The sequence below is a fragment of the Myxine glutinosa genome, chromosome 9 (genome assembly GCF_964187855.1).
Source record: "Myxine glutinosa chromosome 9, kmMyxGlut1.1, whole genome shotgun sequence".
NCBI lineage: Eukaryota > Metazoa > Chordata > Myxini > Myxiniformes > Myxinidae > Myxine > Myxine glutinosa.
This window is the reverse complement of record NC_136269.1, coordinates 142,286,194-142,307,569: the sequence shown is the minus strand read 5'-3', so window position 1 is coordinate 142,307,569 and position 21,376 is coordinate 142,286,194. Positions and strand designations below refer to the sequence as shown.

Genomic DNA, 21,376 nt, shown 5'->3' with positions numbered 1-21,376 from the left:
TGAGGCAGAGGAAGACAGAGAGACCACCGCGACCTGTCAGCGATGGCAAAGTGATAGGCCCATACACTCAGCTTCATTGCGAGACATTCCAATGATCTTGAAGGCCCTTGTTTCCATGACCTCAAGGTGAGCGAGATGTGAGGTAGGGGAGCCAGCCCAGTGGGGAGATCAGTCAGTAAACCACCAGGCTGTGGACGAGCTCCTTAAAGGAAGATAGGAGTTCAGGTGTGCCAAGGAAGGATTTTAACCTCTTGCCGTGCCAAGGAAGTAATCCTCTTGGAGAGGGTTGTTGCAAAAGTCGATGGGAGGGTTTGCGGTACGGTCCTTTCGGTGAGAGGGCGAGAGAGCGAGAGAGCGAGAGAGAGAGAGAGAGACAGAGACAGAGAGACAGACAGAGAGACAGAGAGAGAGAGAGAGAGAGAGAGAGAGAGAGAGAGAGAGAGTGAATGCGTGGGATTTCTCAAGGTTAAATACATATTCCCAGTGTTTGACCAGTTTGTGATTTTGTCAAAGTCTGAAAAGAAGGAAAAGGCTGCAGCCCGTCTGAAGGATGAGGGATGTCATGGCAGAGGATGGAGACATCAGCAAAGAGATAAAGAGGATTTTCTAGTCAGAGTCAGAGATCATTGATGAAGATTAGGAATATGATGGAGCCTGGAACACTGCCTTGGGGCAATCCAGCCTTGACAGGGAGAGGAGAAGAAAGGATTCCGTTGAGAGCCGCATGTTGGATACGAGAGTGGAGGGGGTGAGTAATCCAAGAGTGGAGTTGGCCTTGGAATCCATAGGCTGTTTTCATGGGCAGAAAATCTTTGTCGTATTTTTCCTCGCTCAGTCTGAATCTGATCCGGAATGGTGGAGCCTCTAGCTCCTTGTCCATGTGAAATTATGGCAGGGCTTCATGTGAATCCCTGTACATGTAAACAATGGTGGAGCCCCATGTGGTTCCCCGTCCATGTGAAATAATGGTAGATCCTCACATGGTTCTCCGTCCGTGTGAAGGATGGTGGAGCCGGCAGTGTGAAATGATCACTCCCTGGTTTGTGGGAATAATAATCAGGGAAAGGAGCTCGTTTTGAGTGCACACAAGCTCTAATTGCTGCGACTGTCTGTTTGCCCCGAGGTTAAAAATAAAATAAAAAACCTCAATGCGGGCCCTGGATTACCGGGGGTCGTCGGCAGGAGAAACGCCCTGTGATTAGAGAGACCCGGGTGCGGGTACAATTGGACTTGTAAATGGATTTTCGGTTTCCCCCTCACCCCTTCCCCCTACTCTGTGCCATGGAGGGTCGGTGCAGCCACCGAGCAGTGTGGGTCCGTCTAGCGTGCCTTCGGGGCATATTGTGAAACGGGGCTCATGCCTTATGTCGACCAGCTGAGGTCTACAGGAGGGGAAAAAGGGGATGTGGTGGCTTGACTACTTCCAGGGAGAACTGTGCTGTATTGTATTTGCGGTTATGTTATTATAATTATTATTTTCTTTTATTGCTTGTTTTAAGGTTATACCTTGGAGGGCCAGTGCTTTCGTTCAAGCTCAGGAGTTGTTTGAAGCCCTTCTTTAGTGAAGCGTGAGGACCAGAGGGATGCACAATTACTGCAACCTGCACAGTATATCAAATAATCACTCAATTGATTGTTCATAAAATAGTTATTAAAACTAGCAACAGTACCCACCCTAAGAGCGGGGCTTCGATTGGGAGGCCCAAATGGAAAAGGCAAAATATCAGAAATTGAAGGATTTTTTTTATTTTAAATGATTCATATAAACATCTATTAAATCATATCACACGCAAATCATCAAAATCTAAACAGTATTTGTAGAATTTCAATAAAAGCGACATCATTGTTCATATCGGTAAATATAATTCTATCGTGTTTGGAAAAACTGGAAAATTGGAAAAGTTGAAAAATTGGAAATTGGGAAAAAGAAAAGAAAAATAATATCGCCTATTTTAGTCCAAGGGGTCCCAGGATTACCCACCCAAAATTTTGATGCGATCAGTTCAGCCTTTTTTTGCGGTACCTGGGAACAGACAGAAAGACAGCCAGACGTTTAGTGAATTATACAACAACAACAACAACAACATCAATCATTTTAAGGCCATTTTCCCTGCTAAAGCGGGGGGTTAGCCTTGCAGTCCCCATGACAATCTTCTCCGTTTTGCCCTATTTTCTGCATCTCTCCTTGTTAACCCCCTTGCCTGCATTCCTCTTCCACCATCTTTAGCCAAGTCTTTCTCGGTCTTCCCCGTCCTCTACTTCCTTCTACATTGATTTCCATCACTCTTCTCAACCAGTCACTTTCATCCTTCCTCAACACATGACCAAACCATCTCAACCTGTTCCTCTTCACAGCATCAATCACAGGCTCTATTCCCATCATCTTTCGCAATTCATCATTTGTCTTCCTCTCTCTCAACGATACTCCGCACATCCACCGAACCATTCGCATTTCCACCCTTTCCAGCCTTGGTTGCTGCTCTACGTTCATTACCCATGTCTCGCTCCCATAAATCATAACACTTCTCACACATGCAGCATACACACAAACATGCATTTGGTGAATTATCGTAAGATGATTATTATTTGGACACACATCAGAAGCCTATGTGCCTGGGATGAATCTGATGTTTTTTTTCATCTGACTGTTCCGATAGTCCGTTGACTCTGCGGTTGAGAGCGATTGGGGACGGTGTGTGTTTTGAGCTAAGGGAGTAATGGCCAAACGCACGTGGACTGTAGGATTTTAATTTAGTTTAAAAGTTGAAATCGTTGTAAAAGAAAACGATACGTTTGGTTGATGCCATTTTAATAGACACGTCAAGCCAGGGACTACAGCCGGGGAAGGGTTATCGTCCCATGAGGACATGACCACGATGGAGGTCCACACATGCGCAGCTCATGCAGAACCGGTGTCTGCTCGAGTGTACACTTTATAAATCCCGGATATAAACAACACGCTGCTTGGTGACCCATAAAAACCACCGGTGGAAATAATGAACACTCATATTCGGTGTTAGTTATGATTCGTGTTCCGCTCGGTCCAAATTACCTTGTCTTTACCTACCGGTTACACTCGGTTTTACACAGAAACTAATCAAGTGTAGTTAAATTGCGATGTTTCAATCTTTGTTGTAATGCATATTAATTATGGAGGACATTTTCCTACAGTGTACATCATATTCTATTTTCAGCAAAGGTGCAGCAGCTCATACAGTAAATCGTATGAGACATCCAATGTCTCAAGCTGAAAATTTATCTGGCAATATATGTGTGTGTGCAGTATATATACACATATATGGTATATATATATATATATATATACAGTCGTGGCCAAAAATATTGGCACCCTTGCACGTTTTTCAAATAACTCACAATTTTCTCTAAAATAAGTTGAATTTCACAAAAGTATTTGTCTCCACAATTCTTTATTTCACTGTTAATATTACAGAACCTTTTTTTGTGATTCAGAACTTAATATATCCTTTTAAATCAGAAAATATAAAGAAATGACATTGACAAAATTATTGACACCTTCGACTTAATATTTGGTAGCACAGACTTTGGACAAAATAACTGCAGTGAAGCGCTTCCTATAACCATGAATGCGCTCCCTCCACCTCTCTACTGGTAGTTTGGCCCACTCTTCTTGTGCAAACTGCTCCAGTTATTCCAGATTTTAAGGGTGCCTTCTCCCAACTGCTGTTTTCAGATCTCCCCACAGGTGTTCAATGCGATTTAGATCTGGACTCATTAGAAAACATCACTGAATCTCCTCCATGTTTGACTGTAGGGAAGGTGTTCTTTTCTTTGAAGACTTCATTACCTCCGCCAACAAAGGTGGATGGAGGTTATGTTTTCACCCCTGTCTGTCTGTTTGTGAACAAGATATCTCAAAAAGTTGTGGACAGATTCGGACGAAATTTGGCTGAGAGGTAGCGTGTGTGAAGGATGAAATGATTAGATTTTGGTAAAGATCCGGATTCGGATGTGGCTAGAAGAATTTTTTAGGTGATTCTTCACCATTGGGAGACGGGGCCAAAAACGATACAAAGCAGGATATCTCAAAAAGTTGTGGATGGATGATTTTGATTAAATGTGATTCTGAATTGTGATTTTCTGGTCCACTCTGAGATACAAAATGTAAACTTCTCACATGGCGGACGTATGCTCTCTACAGAGTGCCGTTCTAGTTTTGTTTTCTGTAAACATAGAGATGATGTGCTCTACCAAAAAGCTCTAATTTGGTCTCATCTGTCCACAGGACATTCTCCCAGAAGGATTTCGGATTGTTCAGGTGTGTTTTGGAAAACTCCTGTCGGGCTTTCTGATGTCTCTCTCTCAGCAGTGGGGTCCTCCAGGGTCTCCTACCATAGAACCCCCTTTAATTGAGTTGGCGACGGATGGTGCGAGTTGAAACTGTTGTACCTCGTGTCTGAAGGTCAGCTTGAATCTGTTTGGCAGTCAATCGAGGTGCTTTCTCCACCATTCAAACAATCCTTCTCACCAATCTTCGATCAAGTTTTCTCTTGCGACCACATCCAGAGAGGTTGGCTACAGTGCCATTGGCCTTAAACTTCCTGATAACATTGCGTATGGTGGTCACAGAAACATCAAGGTCTCTGGAAATGGACTTGTAGCCTTGAGATTGTCCATGCTTGGCGAAAATATTGTGTCTGACCTCCTCAGAGAATTCTCTGGTTTCCTTTATTTTCTCCATGCTCATTGTGGTACACACAGTGACACAAAGTAGCAGAATGACTTCTTTTCCCTATTCAAATTGGTTGAATGAGTGATTTTTATATTGCAGGCACCTGCAACTCAGCACAGATGAGTTCCATTCCAATGTAGAGAATCACTTAATTGAAATCTAATTATTTCTAACAACTTCTAAAAGGTTCCAATAATATTGTCTGCACCGTTTTCGTAGTGGAATAAGCTAAGATTTATTATTTTTCAGCTTTTTTGTTTTGTTCCACTGCAAACCAAAGAAATACAAATGTGGAAACCAAAAGACTATTAAGTTTCAACAATTTTCTGGAAGAAATGGTGCATTATTTGAAAAAACTGCAAGGGTGGCAATATTTTTGGCCAGGACTGTATTTTTTTTTTTTTTTTTTTGTATACAAGATCGAGGCTCGTGAAAGAGCTAACATAATCACACAAAAAGACAAACCGACACACAAAACACAAAAAACAAGGGGAGCGGCAGACAAGATGGGGAGAGAGGGGGAGGGACACAAACACAACATTTGAGAGCAGGGACATCGGGAGGACTTGGGGGGAGGTGGGAGAGGAATAAAACATATGAACACTGCAAGGACTCTGGGGTGAATTACCGGGGGTAGAAAAGATCAAGGTTTTCGATGGGGGAAGATAAGAGATGGTGGTGAACAGCTGTTTTAAAGACCTGAAGGGGGGAGTGGGATTGAAGGGAGTGGGGGAGTTTGTTCCAGAGGCGGGAGAAAAGGGGAATGAAAGAGTGAAGGTGAGCAGAGAGCCTAGACTTTGGCAGTTTAACCATAAGAGGGTTGCATATATGTACATATATATAAGGTGTGCATATGTATATATATATATATGTGTATGTATGTAAATATATATACAGTATATATATATATATATACACACACACAAGACGGAAGCCTCTCCTCAGTGAAACACATGAAAGCCCACAGAATCTTGTTTCTCACTGTCTGAGAGTCCTTTTTGTGCTTTTTTGCAAACTCCAAGAGGGCTTTCATGTGTTTCACTGAGGAGAGGCTTCCGTCTGGCCACTCTGCCATAAAGCCAAGATCGGTGGAGTGTTTCAGTGATGGTTGTCCTTCTGGAAGTTTCTCCCATCTCCACACAGGATCTCTGGAGCTCAGCCAGAGTGACCATCGGGTTCTTGGTCACCTTTATTACTAAGGGCCTTCTCCCCCGATTGGTCAGTTTGGCCGGGCGGCCAGCTCGAGGAAGAGTCCTGGTTGTTCCAAACTCCTTCCATTTAAGAATTATGGAGGCCACTGTGCTCTTGGGAACCTTCAATGCAGCAAAAAAATTTTGTCGGCTTCCCCAGATCTGCGCCTCGACACAATCCTGTCTCTGAGCTCTGCAGGCAGTTCCTCCGACCTCATGGCTTGGTTTTTGCTCTGATATGCATTGTCAGCTGTGAGACCTTATATAGACAGGTGTGTGCCTTTCCAAATCATGTCCAATCAATTGAATTTACCACAGGTGGACTCCAATCAAGGTGTAGAAACATCTCAAAGATGATCAAGAGAAATGGGAGGCACCTGAGCTAAATTTCAAGTGTCATAGCAAAGGGTCTGAATACTTATGTCAATGTGATATTTCAGTTTTTTCTTTTTAATAAATTTGCAAAACTTTCTAAAATCCTGTTTTCTCTTTGTCATTATGGGGTATTGAGTGTAGATTGATGAGGGAAAAATGAATTTAAACGATTTCAGCATAAGGCTGCAACATAACAAAATGTGAAAAAAGTGAAGGGGTCTGAATACTTTCTGAATGCACTGTTTGGCCTCGAAGGGACTAATGTCTGGACTCTGGGGTGGTGATTCTAAACTGTGGGGTGGTGATTCTAACACTTGGAGCATCCCAGCTGTAACCTTGTCCTCCAAATACTGTTATATTTTATTTTAAGTGTGTTTTGGATCATTATATTGTTGGAAAATGAATCTTCGTCCGACTGAACAATTTCCACTATGATCTGCATGGTGCTGCAGTATCTGCTTGTACTTATATTTAGTTAACATCCCATTTATTTTAACAGGTTTCCAAACACCAAAAGCTGAGATACAAGCCCAGGCAGTCACAGAGACTTGTTTAACAGTAGGCTGCAAACATTGCGTGTGGTAACATTCTCCAGGTCTTCGGCGTACAAACTGGCATCTCTTCAATACAAAAAGTTCAAACTTCGATTCATCAGATCAGAGTATCAGATTCATTGTTCAGTCACCAGTCCATGGTGTTGCCTTCAAAATTTCAGTCTTTAAGTCTTATCTCTGGTGTCAGCGGTGTTTTCTTTGCTACGACTATGCAATGGGGGAGCTGCTGCAATTAGCCATCTGCGCACAGTGCTGGATGAGACGTGAATGTCAGGCCTGCTCTCATTCCATTTGTCAGACGCTGATTTGATATTATTCCATTGCTTAAGGTGATCAACTTCAAGTGCTTGTCTTGCCTGGGAGAGATTCTTCTGGGTCCCCCTGGCCTTCTTACCTCCACCACCGAAGGTGGATGGAGGTTATGTTTTCACACCTGTCTGTCGGTTTGTTTGTCGGTCTGTGTTTGTGAACAAGATATCGCAAAAAGTTGTGGACGGATTCGGACATAACTTGGTGGATAGGTAACGTGTGTGACAAGGAAGCATTGTTTCAATTTTGGTGAAGATTCAAATCTGGATCAGGAAAATTTGTAAGCAATTCTTCACCATTAAGTGATATGGCTGAAACCGCAACAAAAAATTTAATTTTCAATTTCCTAATTTATTTTATATATGGTACTTAAAGGTAATTGTGATATTAAATTGCCTTTCACAGAAATTTGAATTGTTATCTATCTATAATCACGAACTTCTAACTTCCCACAAATGTTTAATGGTGAATAGCACCACAAAAGTTAAAATAACCAAAACTTTTATTCAAGACTGCATAACAACAACAACATGCATTTTAAGGCCATTTTCCCTGCCAGAGCGGGGGTTAGCCTTGCGGTCCCCATGACAATCTTCTCCATTTTGCCCTATTTTCTGCATCTCTCCTTGTTAACCCCCTTGCCCGCATTTCTTCTTCCACCATCTTTAGCCAAGTCTTTCTCGGTCTTCCCCGTCCTCTACTTCCTTCTACATTAACTCCCATCACTCTTCTCAACCAGTCACTTTCATCCTTCCTCAACACATGACCAAACCATCTCAACCTGTTCCTCTTCACAGCATCAATCACAGGCTCTATTCCCATCATCTTTCGCAATTCATCATTTGTCTTCCTCTCTCTCAACGATACTCCGCACATCCACCGAACCATTCGCATTTCCACCCTTTCCAGCCTTCGTTGCTGCTCTACGTTCATGACCCTTGTCTCACTCCCATAAATCATAACACTTCTCACACATGCACCACACACCTTTCCCTTCAGCTTCAACGACACTCCCCTCCTCATGAGCACGCCACTCAGTTCCCGAAACTTCTTCCATGCACATCTCACTCGAGCAACCGTTGCCGAGTCTGATCCACCTTCTCCATTCAGCATGTCTCCGAGGTAGCAAAATGTTTCACACCTTCCAGCTTCACTCCTTCACTGTGTATGCATGCATGTATGTATGCACGTATGTTTGTATGTATGTATGTATGTATGTATGTATGCATGGAAGTATGCATGTATGTATGTATGTATGCATGTATGTATGCATGTATGTATGTATGTAGGTATGTATGTAGGTATGTATGTATGCATGGAAGTATGCATGTATGTATGTATGTATGTATGCATGCATGCATGTATGTATCTATGTATGTATGTATAATAAAACACAAAACACAAAATGTTATATAAAAAGTGCTTATATATACGAGACGGCCCATTGCAGCTGAGGCCTGCAAACGGACTCCCTTTAATCTATCTACTCAGCAAGCCCTTCTCCCATTCCCCTCTACCCCATCACATGCTTCCCTCAACCCCTACCATCCACTCCCACTTATTCTTCGTTCCACACTGCCTTCTTTACAGCTTCACATACATAATTCCACTCAACCCGATCACTCACATGCCTCAATCCCTTCATCCACTGCCATTTATATCCCTTCTTTCAGTACCTTTTCTACCCTGTCCCACCTGAGCACAAACTGCAGTTTTAAACTAATTTAGTTCAGTGGTGCAGGAGTGCACAGAAGTCAAATAAACAAACATCTCGAATGATCATAATAATTTCCAAGTCTATCGTTTTCATGCAGATAAGCGACATCTTTTATTACATTATGACTGGTAATAGCCACTACCACCAGTAATAGCTCGACACGATCCATTCACTATTCAGCCTTGACAACTCCGACTAATTATGCAGAAACACTTGCGTTTATTAGACAAATTGCTTACCCTTTAATTTGGCTGTGCATTCACCAGACTGCTGCCTCGATCGTTTCTGAAAATAAAAATACCCCGGCTTACATACATCAAGCAAAAAACATGCCTACTGTTTATGCGTCGATGTAATGCATCGCAGTTATAGAGCTCAGATAATTCCAATTGTGAATATGAGACTTACGAAGCCTTACCAGAAAAAAAAAATGGTGGACTCAGGATATAAAGCAAATGCAGGATATTAAAAATAAAATGGTGGACGTGAGCAAATCTAAAACAACCTTTTAAAGAAGAAGAAGAAAAGTGTGTTATAATATTGTTGCGGATATGGGATTTACATCCATCCATATCCGCTTGTAAATATTCCCCTATTTCCTCAATACTTCCCAACTATCCCCAATCCCCCCATTCCCTAGTCCCATTTTCTGTAAACAACACTCTGTAGACCCGACCTCCCCCTATTTCCCCCATTAAATGTCGCATCCAGGTCCACCGCATCTCACGTAGACAACTATAGGACATCTTGCTAGTTATTCTTAGTCTATGTCAGTTAAGGACTCGTTTCCATTAATTCTGACTCTTCGTTGCACCAGAATGTGATTGTATGGCACCGTTAGGAAGTTTAGGACCTCCCAATACCTCCCCGCAGCTCTTCCTCACGGTTCAGCAACAACAACAACAACAACAACAACGGCGGCGGCGCGGGGAGTGTGCGTCCTCACTCCGGCTTGGTTGGTAGGGGGTGTTGGGAGTGCACCAGGCCTTTCCAACGAGCCGCCATCGAGCATGTGCTCGACGGGGTTACCAAGTAGGGGCTCGCTGTCAGCTCCTCATCAAGGGCGGAGCCCGGTAACCCCCGCACCCAATAGAAGCGGCGGACCGGTCCCATCTGGGGCGGAGCCAACGAGCCGAGGGCGTGTGACTCCCCACTGAGCATGCGCAGGAAGAGGGAGGTGACGTGAGATGCGCGCTGAGCTTGGAGAGAGAAGGACGCCACCTCCGAGCGCTGTGACACCTCCCCGCATCTCTGGACTGGACCGTGCTTTATCCTGTCCCTGAGCCAAGGTGCACCTTGTGCTATCGACTGCCTGTCCTTCCCTGCCATCAATCCCTGTGTAAGTCAGTCTTGTTCCGTTTGTCTGTGGTCTGTCGGGGATAAGATAAGACTGTAACTAAGTGCCCATCTCTTCTGTGTCTTTACCTCATTACCTTGTAATCTACCCCTTTTCTCCACCACTAATTATATCCTCCTCCGGAGGTCTTGAGAACTGTACCCCTTGCGTCGTTTCATTTATCCCAGTCGTTGTGTCCTTTCCATCATTGATTTAGCGTAGCGCGATTTGGCCAACGTTCGAGTGGAATCGGGTGGGTTGGGGGTAATCGGGTAAACTGTGCGAACACGGCGGCCATTCCGCTCGGTCAAGCAACATCTTAAGCCGTGTCCGTAACAATATACAACAGAATACAACACTTCAGGGGAAAGTTTAAGCATTTTTAAACTAAACTATCTGGGGAAAATTCCCTAAATGAGGGCATGAAGGATTCCTAAGGGGAAAAATGATTCCAGCACAGGTTCAGAAGCAGGAATAGAAGAATAGGAGATTGACAGCCAGGAGAGCAGAGAACGAAGGAACAGGGAGGTGTATAAGCAAATGTGTTAGTATGGGAGGAGAGGCCTACTTTTTAAATTCTTTGTTAATATGTTTTTTTGAAGGTTAGGTAAAAGTGGATCAGAGGAAGAAGGATAAAGTTGAAGAAGTATGGTGAGAACTGGAATTGGAAAGCTGTCGGCTGGAGAGGATTGAGTTATGAAAGAAGGCGAGAAAAAAAAAATGGGTGGGGCAAAACACGTGGTCAAAGAACGTACGAACATGGGGAGAGAAGGGAATTCGTTTTTTTTTTGTTTTTTTTTTGGATTAAGACTAAACAAAGGGTAAGATGTCCGGGGAAGTATGGGGTGAAAAAAAGACTGAAAAAACAATGAGAGAACGAAAGTAAATGGACCACAAACGACCGACAAGAGGAGACAACAAAGCCTCGAGGCCTGGAAAACCAGGCCTGAAAATCGCGGCGGGAACCAACCGATGATTATATACAGGTATGCACGATTTACACTGAGAATTAACAAGAAATAACTAGAAATAACACAGAAGGCACTCACACCGTAAAATAAAAATACAGTTTTGCAAAAATACAAATGGGAAAATTTCTTAACTTTCGTAGCGTGGAGAGCTTGGAAAAACACACAACCTCATATGCAAAACCTGAAACGGAAGTCTAGAAAGAAAAAGATGGAAGTCTAGTTCTTCTTCTTCATCGCAACATTCGGAGCACACTATCTATCTATAATTCCACTAATCTCTGTGTGTATGTTTGTTTGTATGTTTGTATGTTTGTATGTTTGTATGTTTGTCTGTGACCGCTGTTTCTCGACAACTACCGGTCCGATATACTTTAAACTTGCCAGGTATATTGCTGGGGACCCGAGGATGTGCCTTTTCAAGGTTTTAAATTAATCGCAGAAGTAGTTACCGAGCTATGTCCAAAAAACGATTCAACCAATCAGAGAGCAGCGAGCTATCACGTGTGCCGAACGTGGCGAACAGACTCTGCCTCGGATGGCACATTTGAGAGCGTATTCATTTATTTCCCGTCGGCAAACTATGTTGCCGTTAAACTATGTTTTAAAACTAATAAAAACTAATTTGCGATTCATCGTATTCATCGCTTCACATTTGCGACAGTGAAGACTTCACTTCCGGCAGCCAATCACAGAACGCGTTGTTGCGAGCCCGAGAGCCTGCGCCATTACGGTTCGTAATTCGATTTCTTCCGGAGAAAATAATAATTTCTCGATTTCTTATGCGCATTATTTCTCCCAATTCAGTCAGAGCGAAGGGCGGAAGCGAAGAGCGTTGTTTTTTTTGTTTACGGGCGTACGGGCGTGGTAGAGCGTACGGGTAGCGTTTTTTTTTTTTTTTGGCAAGGAACGGGCACCCACGTACGGGCATGCCCTAGTACTATACAATCCTACTTGGCCTACTATATTCCATTGCCTACCCCCCATAAACGTAACAATATATATATATATATATATATATATATATATATATATATATATTGTTGTGGTTTTGAGTTTTGTACAGTCAATATAATAAAGGTAAAAATTTCCCCTAAATAGTTAGTCACACAAGCAACATGTAGCCTCGCGATAGTGTAGTTATTTCTTAGTATTTGTGAGCTTCGTCCTTTTCCTATGTTAGTTCTGCGTTGAGTAGAGTCAGAAGAATAGGTCCTACCTCTACCGACTTTCCAGCCTCCCTAGCCTCATGCCCCTTTGCGCTGACTTTGGTTCATTTTGGGCGAATTAACATGAGGCAGGCCTAGGAGGGTCGGGGCGGAGCCGAATGAGGAGCGGCAGAGGTGCTGACGGTAAGCACGAGCCGCCAATCAGGGCTCAGAGGTGGTGGCGGCAGCACTGCATCACAGGGCGTGGTAAGAAGGTTCGAGGGGGTTCCAGAAGGTTCGGGGCATATCTATATAACCCGTTGCGCAAAGCCACCAGCAGTTGGCACCCCAGAGGACTGAAGGACTTGAGGACTTGCCCCCGAGAGGACTGCTGCCCAGGGAGAACTCGCGCGCACTGACCAACCCGGAGGAATCGTTGACGAGCAGGAGTTGAGAGTGTCCAAGGACTGTGAGAGATACGCGGGCGAAGAAAGACGCGCATGAACCGGAATACGCGCTATTATAAAGTGACGCTGGGTTGAGTTGGAGGCCGATCCGCATACAGTGCATTAAGTCACGTGAGTGATAATGGCTGTGTAACCGTCAGCTGCGCTGAGAGACGCGCATTTGTCGTTCCACCTCATCGGCTGCCTTTGTTCGGGAGACGCGCTACGAGGTTCCTTCCACCGCCTGCTGCCATCTTCGCGGGACATGCTGGGACCGTGGGGAGCCAGACGGGGCCGTTCCTGGACGACCACATCGACGCGTCTGGCTGAACATCGACCCATCTGCAATTCCCTGTGTGATTGTGATGGGCCCGAGTCTGGGAGATAAGATAAGACTGTTTAAGTGCTGCTCTGTGTCTCTGCGTCCCGATCATTGTACATACATGTGGGAATCATAATTAAACCTGTGTTCTTCCTTTTCCATTCGATCGTTCCTGTGATTTCCTCATTGGCTAAGCGTGGTACGAATAGAACAGCTTGAATCGGGTTCCACTACCTAAACTGCACGGACCACGTGGTACTCAATCCGCTCGGCATACCCAAACCACACGTGGCTCGTGCGAGGCTTGCTTCCTCGCTTCCGTGGCGGTGCAGGGATTTAGGTACGAGCGAGACTTGGTCCCGAAACCCTGCTTTGCGTTTGCCCGGAAGGTGCGTTTCAAGTCTCGGTTCCGCCAAGCCCAGAAAGAGCAAGGGGTTTAATTCCCCCTTTGGTAAGGGGAAGAAGGGCGGCGGAGAACCGTAACAATATATATATATATATATATATATATATATATATATATATATATATATATATATATATATATATATATATATATATATATAGTCGCGTGATTTTCCTCGGTGAAGACCGGGAAATCACGGATAGCAATCGAGCTTACTTGAGGCGTTCGGGTCAATGGCAGATTTCACTCTATGTGTGGGAGGAAGAAGGAAAGAAGAAGAAGCGGCGAGATTTACCTGATGGTCCGCACGCAGTCTTCAACCTGCGAAAAGTAACTCACAAACGAAAACGGAATTATGTACAAAAAGAAACGAATTATTATTCGTAACCCGAGAACAATGGACCTGACGATTAATAAATAATGCTCCTAAATCGGGACGTCCCAACAACAGACTTAAACAGGTCAAATGGGAAAGGATAATAAAATAAATCGCTGTGTTTGTGTGATGCGACTTATCTGTCTGGATGTGTGTGTCCTCATCAAGGATGGTCAGGCTCCGAGCGCGTCTCCCGATGCGGCTCCGGTCGGCGCGAACCGCTCGGTCGTTGGCATGAACATGGGCCTCACCGCACGGTCCCTCCAAAGCCACAGCACTCGTACACAAGCACCAGGAGCCAGAACAACAGGGGAGGATGATCTTCGGCACTCAACAGGCAAAGGTCCACATGGGAATGAGAAGGAAAGAAGGGAAGAGAAAGGCAGAGGCCAAGATAGGCAGAGGCGAAGGGGCGAAGAGAGATGAAGGAAGAGAGCAAATGTCCATCTCCGCACACTTTTATTAGACGTCATCTGACGTCACTTGTGCTTCCCTTCCAATCCACACGTAGCTTCTTGCCTGCCTTTCGCGCCTTCCTCACATCCTGGTGTTTCTCCTCCAATCAGCACGTTCCTTCTTGTGGTTCTTTCGCGCCATCCTCACTGATTGGCCGAGCGTCTCGCGCCTTTGGTGTTGGTGTCATCGTTCGGTGGCCAATCAGTGTGTCGCTCTTTCCACCTTCCTTCCACCAATGACGGGGAAGCTTCCTGCTCCTTCCCTGACCAATCACAGTCCTTCTGGGCATGGCTATTTCCTGCCTGTTCAATGTCTGTTGCCATGCCGGTGTTGTCAGCCCAAGCGCATTGTCACTTGCCGTCTGTTCTTGCGGTCAGTTATTGTGGCGGAGGGGGGATTTAATTCATGTGGTGCGCTATTGGGCCTAACTAATGTATTTGAGTGCATTGCCATATGGGACAAATGGAATGATCACAGGTTTCACACACGTGGGAATTAGCATAATTCCGACAACTACGTATTTATCACACGATCATCCTTGTATGATCACAGGTATACGCTTAATCTGACAAACCGCCAAAACAAACTTATTACAGGTGAGGTTCCCTATCACGACAGTCAAAGCACCGACCAATGCAGATCTACCTGGATCTATATATCCCCCTATCCCACCGACATAACAATATCTATATATATATATATATATATATATATATATATATATATATATATATATATATATATATATATATATATATATATATATATATACAGACTTGGCATTTAATATGGAATTTTTTTTTTCTTGACGGGTTTACTTTCTGAACTCGGTATATTAATCTGGTGAGTTTCTTTTACGCTTCGGTGATTTCTTTGTTAAAAGAACCATGTCACTGATTGTCTGTCGCAGCAAGAAGTCAATAACAGGATTATATCACAGGTGGCGTGACAAAATGTACGGACAGGTACATTTGACGATTGGCTTCACAATCATGAGCCTCGATTCAGTATACAAAAAAATAAAAATAAAAATCGGGCATATAAGGGTTGTTGCGTTCTGTATTAGTGGAAAACAACTGCTGCATGTCTACAAAAGTTATTGCCGCTTCCCCTGGAGATGGTCCGTAAACTCGACAATGCTGTTTGTCATTTAGTGGTGGCTTTACGAAATTCCGGCATGAAACAGCGTGCTATTGCTCGGCAGTATGGCATCACTCAAGGTCAGGTGTCAAAGATCCTGAAACGAAATGCTCAGAGGGGCGTCTCTACTCCAATACTGAGGTCAGGACGTCCCCGCAGAACCACAAGGAGGGATGATCGGCAGCTGCACCGGTTAGTCCGCAATGGCCGTACCAAGTCAGCTAATCGGCTTAGGGCTGAGTGGCAGCAACTGACAAATGTGCCTGTATCCAGAAGGCGAGTCAACCAACGACTGGTTCAAGCAGGCTTTCGTGCCAGGCGTCCCCTGAGAAAGCCACGTCTGACCAGACAACACCGCCAGCGCCGATTGCAGTGGGCCAGAGAGCACCGTCAATGGCAGCCAGGACACTGGAATCACGTGATCTTCAGTGACAAGTCTAGATTTCTGCTCTATCGTCAATATGGCCGCGGCCGAGTGTGCAGACAAGTGCATGAAGCCTACAACGAAGATTGTATAGTGCCAAGAGTCCAAGCTGGAGGTGGTGGAGTGACCGTTTGGGCTGCTTTTCATGCAGGGGGCAAAACTGACCTGGTTGTTCTGAATGGAAACCTGAACCAGTTCAAGCACAGGGCCATTCTGGAAGAAACATTGCTTCCATTTGTTCGTGCAGCCTTTCGAGGAAACTTTGTCTTCCAAGATGACAATGCACGGCCTCATCGTGCTCGCATGATCCAACACTTTCTTGCTGACCGTGGTGTAGAGCATATGGAGTGGCCTGCCATGTCCCCGGATATGGATCCGATAGAGAACTTGTGGGCAGAATTAACGTGTCAAATCGACAACTTGGACCAGCAGCCTGCCTCTGTGCGTGAATTGCAGCAGGCTATTGTGACTGCAAGGCAAGCGATTCCTGTCCAAACCTTGGCAAATCTCGTGAACAGCATGCCTCAACGTGTACGTGCTCTCCTGAATGCTCGTGGGGGTTACACGAAGTACTGAACTATAATTTTACTGTCCGTAAACCCAGTCGTAATTTAACTTTTGTTTTTGTTAAAAAAAATCTTGGCTAATGTGCAAAATAAAGAGATACTTCTGGAAAACGCACAGAAGTTTAACACAGTACAGTCCGTGAATTGAGTTCGTTATCAGTTTACATCACTTTCAAGGATCAATTTATTTGCTTCGAAATGTCAAATGTGGTTTTTGTTTCTTTTAAAGGTCACATTAACAAAATCTAGAATAATTTCAACATAATTCCAATGAACTTTTGGTTCTAAGTCATCTTGAAAAGTAAGTTCACCCCCACAAAAAAAATATTCCATATTAAATGCCAAGTCTGTATATATATATATATATATATTTTTGAATACTGAATCGAGGCTCTTGAAAGAGCTAACATTTATTCCACAAACAAATCAACCAGACAAACAAAACATACAAAAAGAGGGAGCGGAAGACAAGATGGGGAGAGGAGGGGAAGCACACAAACACAACACCTGAGAGCAGGAAGAAGCGTGGGAGGGAGATGGCCTGGGGGGAGGGGGCGTGGGAAGGGGGGGGGGGGAGAGGTAGAAAACACAAGGAGACCAAGGACTTCCAGGACAGAAGTTGGTATTTCAAAAAAGTGTAGGATTTGGGGTGAAATTAGCGGGCGTAGAAAAGATCAAGGTTTTGGATGGGGGAAGATAAAAGATGGTGGTGAACAGCTGTTTTAAAGACCTTGAGGGTGAAGTGGGATTGAAGAGAGTGAGGGAGTTTGTTCCAGAGGTGGGATAAAAGAGGAATGAAGGAGTGAAGGTGAGCAGAAAGTCTTGCTTTTGGCAGTTTAACCATAAGAGGGTTGCAAGCAGATCTTGTGCGACCTGTAGGAATATTTGGGGGACAGAGCTCAGAGAGAGCTGGGGGGGCAAGGCCAGAGAGGAGTCGGTAGAAGACGGAAAGACCACCAACCTGCATGTGGTGAGTGAGTGAAAGGCCCTTGGAGTTAGCTTCATCGCGGGAGATTCCAATGATTCTGAACGCTTTGGTTTCAACAGCGTGAAGACGAGCTAGGTGTGAGGCAGGAGCACCAGCCCAGAGGGGAGAGCAGTATTCCATTGAGCTGCGGATGAAAGCCTTGTATCTGGTGAGGAGCTCAGGTGTGCCAAGGAAGGACTTCGCACGACGGAGGATGCCCAGTCGGCGACTGGCTTTGGAGGCCAGATTTGAAATGTGGTTTTCCCAGGAAAGATCATGGCAGATAGTGAGCCCCAAAAGCTTGAGTGACAGAACTTCTTGGAGAGGATTATTCAGAAAGTGGATGGGAGGGTTGTCCAGTCGGTCTTTTTGGAGAGACATCGTAAGAGTGTGAGATTTGTCAGGATTGAAAGACATATTCCATTTGTTTGGCCAGTCTGTGATTTCGTCCAGGTCTGCAGAGAGTGAGGAGGCTGCAGACTGCCGATCTGAGGGATGAGGACTGGAGCGACAGAGAGTAGAGTCGTCAGCAAAGAGATAGAGAGGATTTTCAAGAGAGTCAGAGAGATCATTGATGAAGACCAGAAAAAGCACAGGGCCCAGGACACTGCCTTGGGGAACTCCAGCCTGCACGGGAAGAGGAGATGAGAGAAACCCATTCAGGGCCACACGTTGACTATGACTAGAGAGGAAGTCCACCAGCCATGCGTGGAGATTTCCATGGATACCAAAGGAGGAGAGTTGGGTGAGCAGAGCGGGGTGCCAGACCGTATCGAAGGCCCGTGATATGTCAAGGGAGACAGCTCTAATTTCCTGTTTGGCATTGAGGACCTCCATCCATTGTTGAGAAAGCAGAAGCAGCATGTCCAGAGTAGAGTGACCAGGTCTGAAACCAAATTGATGGTCAGAGATAAAGCCATTGGAGAAGAGGAAAGATTTCATATCTGAAGCAATGATGGATTCCATGACTTTGCTGATAATTTGGAGAAGGCTGAAGGCTGATCCCGGTGTGTACCCCGGTTTAGAATAGGTGCACCGTATCCCTGCGCATCGTAAGAGGCGACCAAGGGTTGGCGTCAGGAAGGGCATCCAGCCATAAAAACATTGCCTCAAACAGGGAACCATGATTGTCATGGGGCCCGCAAGGCTAACCCCCGCTCTAGCGGGGAACAATGGCCTTAAAACGATCATTCATTCATTCATATACACTGTAACCCCGATATAACGAACTGCTCGGGAGACATAAAAAAAAGTTCGTTATTTTGAAGTGTTCGTAATACTGAATAAGGTACGAATCACCATACTATCACACCTATTCATATGCAAAACAACAAACTCTTTGTATTGTTCATGTACATTTTATTGTTTGATTGTACGAATAAAAAACTTTAAAAAGCATTGCTGTTGTGTCATTGTTTAAAAGTTCATGTATAAATAAAATGTTCAAGTACATGTAATATTCACCGAATGTTCAATTTACTGCGTGAAGAAACTGGTAATCCTGGATTGTTTACTCTTGGAGGTGGCGGTTTCTTTGCGTGCATAAGATAATAGCTGACGGAGCTGTAAAACTTTCATGCTTTCGACCGGTTGCCCTTCAAACCAGGAAAGTGCTGTTTCAAGTCCGGCAATTACATCAGATGTTGCTGGAACTTCTTGTTCATTGGTGTCATCAGTCACTTTCGATGTCACACTGCAGTGTCGTTTCACGAACGGAGGCGATAATTTCTTCATCGGTCATTGAACTGGTCACGGGAACGTCTTCATCGACGTCCACCCATAATCTTGGAAGATTATCCAAATCTTCGTCATTAACCTCAGCAATTTGAAGTGTTCGTAATACTGCTTTCTCACCAAGACTGAGACGATCAATGATACGGAGCTTGTCTTCAACTGACAAGATCTTGCGTTTACGGGACGGTGTAGCCATATTGATTTGCCTTACGTTAAAACAATAGAATCTCATTAAATATGCGGGGGACAGGAAGTTCGTTCGTTATATCCGGAAGTTCGTAATAGCGGGGTTCCAGTGTATATATATATATATATGGATCTCGAGCTCGTCGACGTACGGAGGGGGGATTAAGCCCTGCTCCCCCTCGAGGTTCGAGTCCACGAGACCGCTACCCACTCTACTCTCGTGGGGGCGGATTGCTGAGCAATTCCAGCAGCCAAACCCGCAGCGAGCGCGTGGAAGGGTTTCTGGTCACAACCCGGGTACCTTCGATACAACCGCCGCCATGAGGACGGGGACTGGACCCCACACGAGTCACTCCGGTCTGATACACCCGAGCGGTTTGCGTGTCGTGTAACTCGTGCCGTTAATTACTAGGAACCCGATCGAGCGGTTTTATCTCATGCAATGCGAGACCAATGGTGAAGGGACGAAAACGGCCAAGTTGGAAACAAGCACAGGTTTATTCACAAATGTACACTTGGGGAGAGAAAAGGGACACAGAAGAGAAACTTAACAGTCCTTACTTACGTTACCCAGACAAGGGAAACCCTCTGACTCGCTCGGGGAAGGGGAGGAAGAAGAAGACCCGCACGAAGCGCGGCCGCTTCGTGCAGTTCGCCCTGGACGGCTCGTTGGGCGTTCCCCTTGGTGATGTTCGCGGCAGGGACGTCGACCTCAGTTGTGCACAAACGGGATCAGCGCAGCGTGCCCCGAAGCCAGCGAAGCAAAGCGCACGTGCAGGGAGTCCAGGCAGGGAGATCGCCGGAGTACAGGGCCAACGAGAGAGATCATCCTGCGAGAGCCTGAATCCCAAGAGAGTGAGGGCAAAAGAGAGACCAGAGCCAGGGATAATGAGGGGGGGGGGGCTGCAGAAAGCTCGTCCTGACAGAGCGCTCAAATCCAGAGAGGCAGAGAGGCAGAGAGAGATCTTGTTCGGGGGTCCGGGCTGGGTCTTATATCCCCCCGGAGCCCCACTAGAATGTTCCACAGGCCTCTACTGGCCGCCGTGGGTCACGTGTCGTGATAGCCCCTCATCAGTTACTCCCCTTAGTTCTCAATGGCTGCCGTTGCTGGCCACTCCCCTTTAGCTCTCATTGGCCGTCGTTATTGGCCACTCCCCTTTAGCTACCGTTGGCTGTTTGCTGCTTACCAGCCACGCCCTCCGACTCCTCCCTCGGGCCTCCTCGACTTGTCCTAGGGCCACCACATGGCATTCCAGGCCCAATGAGGCCTACCCTTACTTACCTGCCTCAACGCATACTAACACTGGGAAGGAGACTTCACATTTAATAAGAAATAACTGCTAAAACGAGGCTACATGTTGTGATGCAACTAACTAAACTTTTCTAAACTTGTGACTAAACTTGTGATGCAACTTTTCGCTCTTTCACGAGCCTCGATCTTGTATACAAAAAAAAAAAATAATAAATAAATAAATAAATAAATAAATAAATAAATAAATAAATGGGGGTTGCCTTTATTCTCAAAACCACAACAATATATATGTATATATACATATATATATATATACACACACAGTATCTATCTATAATTCCAGTAATCTCTGTGTGTATGTATGTGTGTGTGTATGTGTGTGTGTCTGTGTGTTTGTCTGTGACCGCTGTTTCTCGACAACCACGGGTCCGATATACTTGAAACTTGCCAGGTATATTGCTGGGGACCTGAGGATGTGCCTTTTCAAGGTTTCATATTAATCGGACAAGTAGTTACCGAGCTATGGCGATTTCTTTACCAAACTCCGCAAGCCGTTCGCTTTGGCCCAAACCATTTCATGTAAATAGAGGGGGGGGGGGGGGGGGATTGTCACCGTACTCGCAAGCCGTTCGCTTTGGCTTTGCGAATGGACCAAACCATTTCATGTAAATAGAGGGGGGGGATTGTCACCGTACTCGCAAGCCGTTCGCTTTGGCTTTGCGAATGGACCAAACCATTTCATGTAAATAGAGGGGGGGGATTGTCACCGTACTCGCAAGCCGTTCGCTTTGGC

The 21,376-nt window shown here is 45.1% G+C and overlaps 1 long non-coding RNA gene across 1 annotated transcript; it reads right to left on the bottom strand.

The window, feature by feature from the left end:
- Nucleotides 1-1,730: 1,730 nt before the first annotated feature.
- On the bottom strand, nucleotides 1,731-9,165 carry LOC144893577 (uncharacterized). Its single transcript, XR_013624477.1, has 2 exons — nucleotides 9,096-9,165; nucleotides 1,731-2,023 (listed from the first exon to the last, which is right to left on the bottom strand). It is a non-coding gene; the product is annotated as an uncharacterized LOC144893577 (long non-coding RNA).
- Between the last annotated feature and the right edge of the window lie 12,211 nt (nucleotides 9,166-21,376).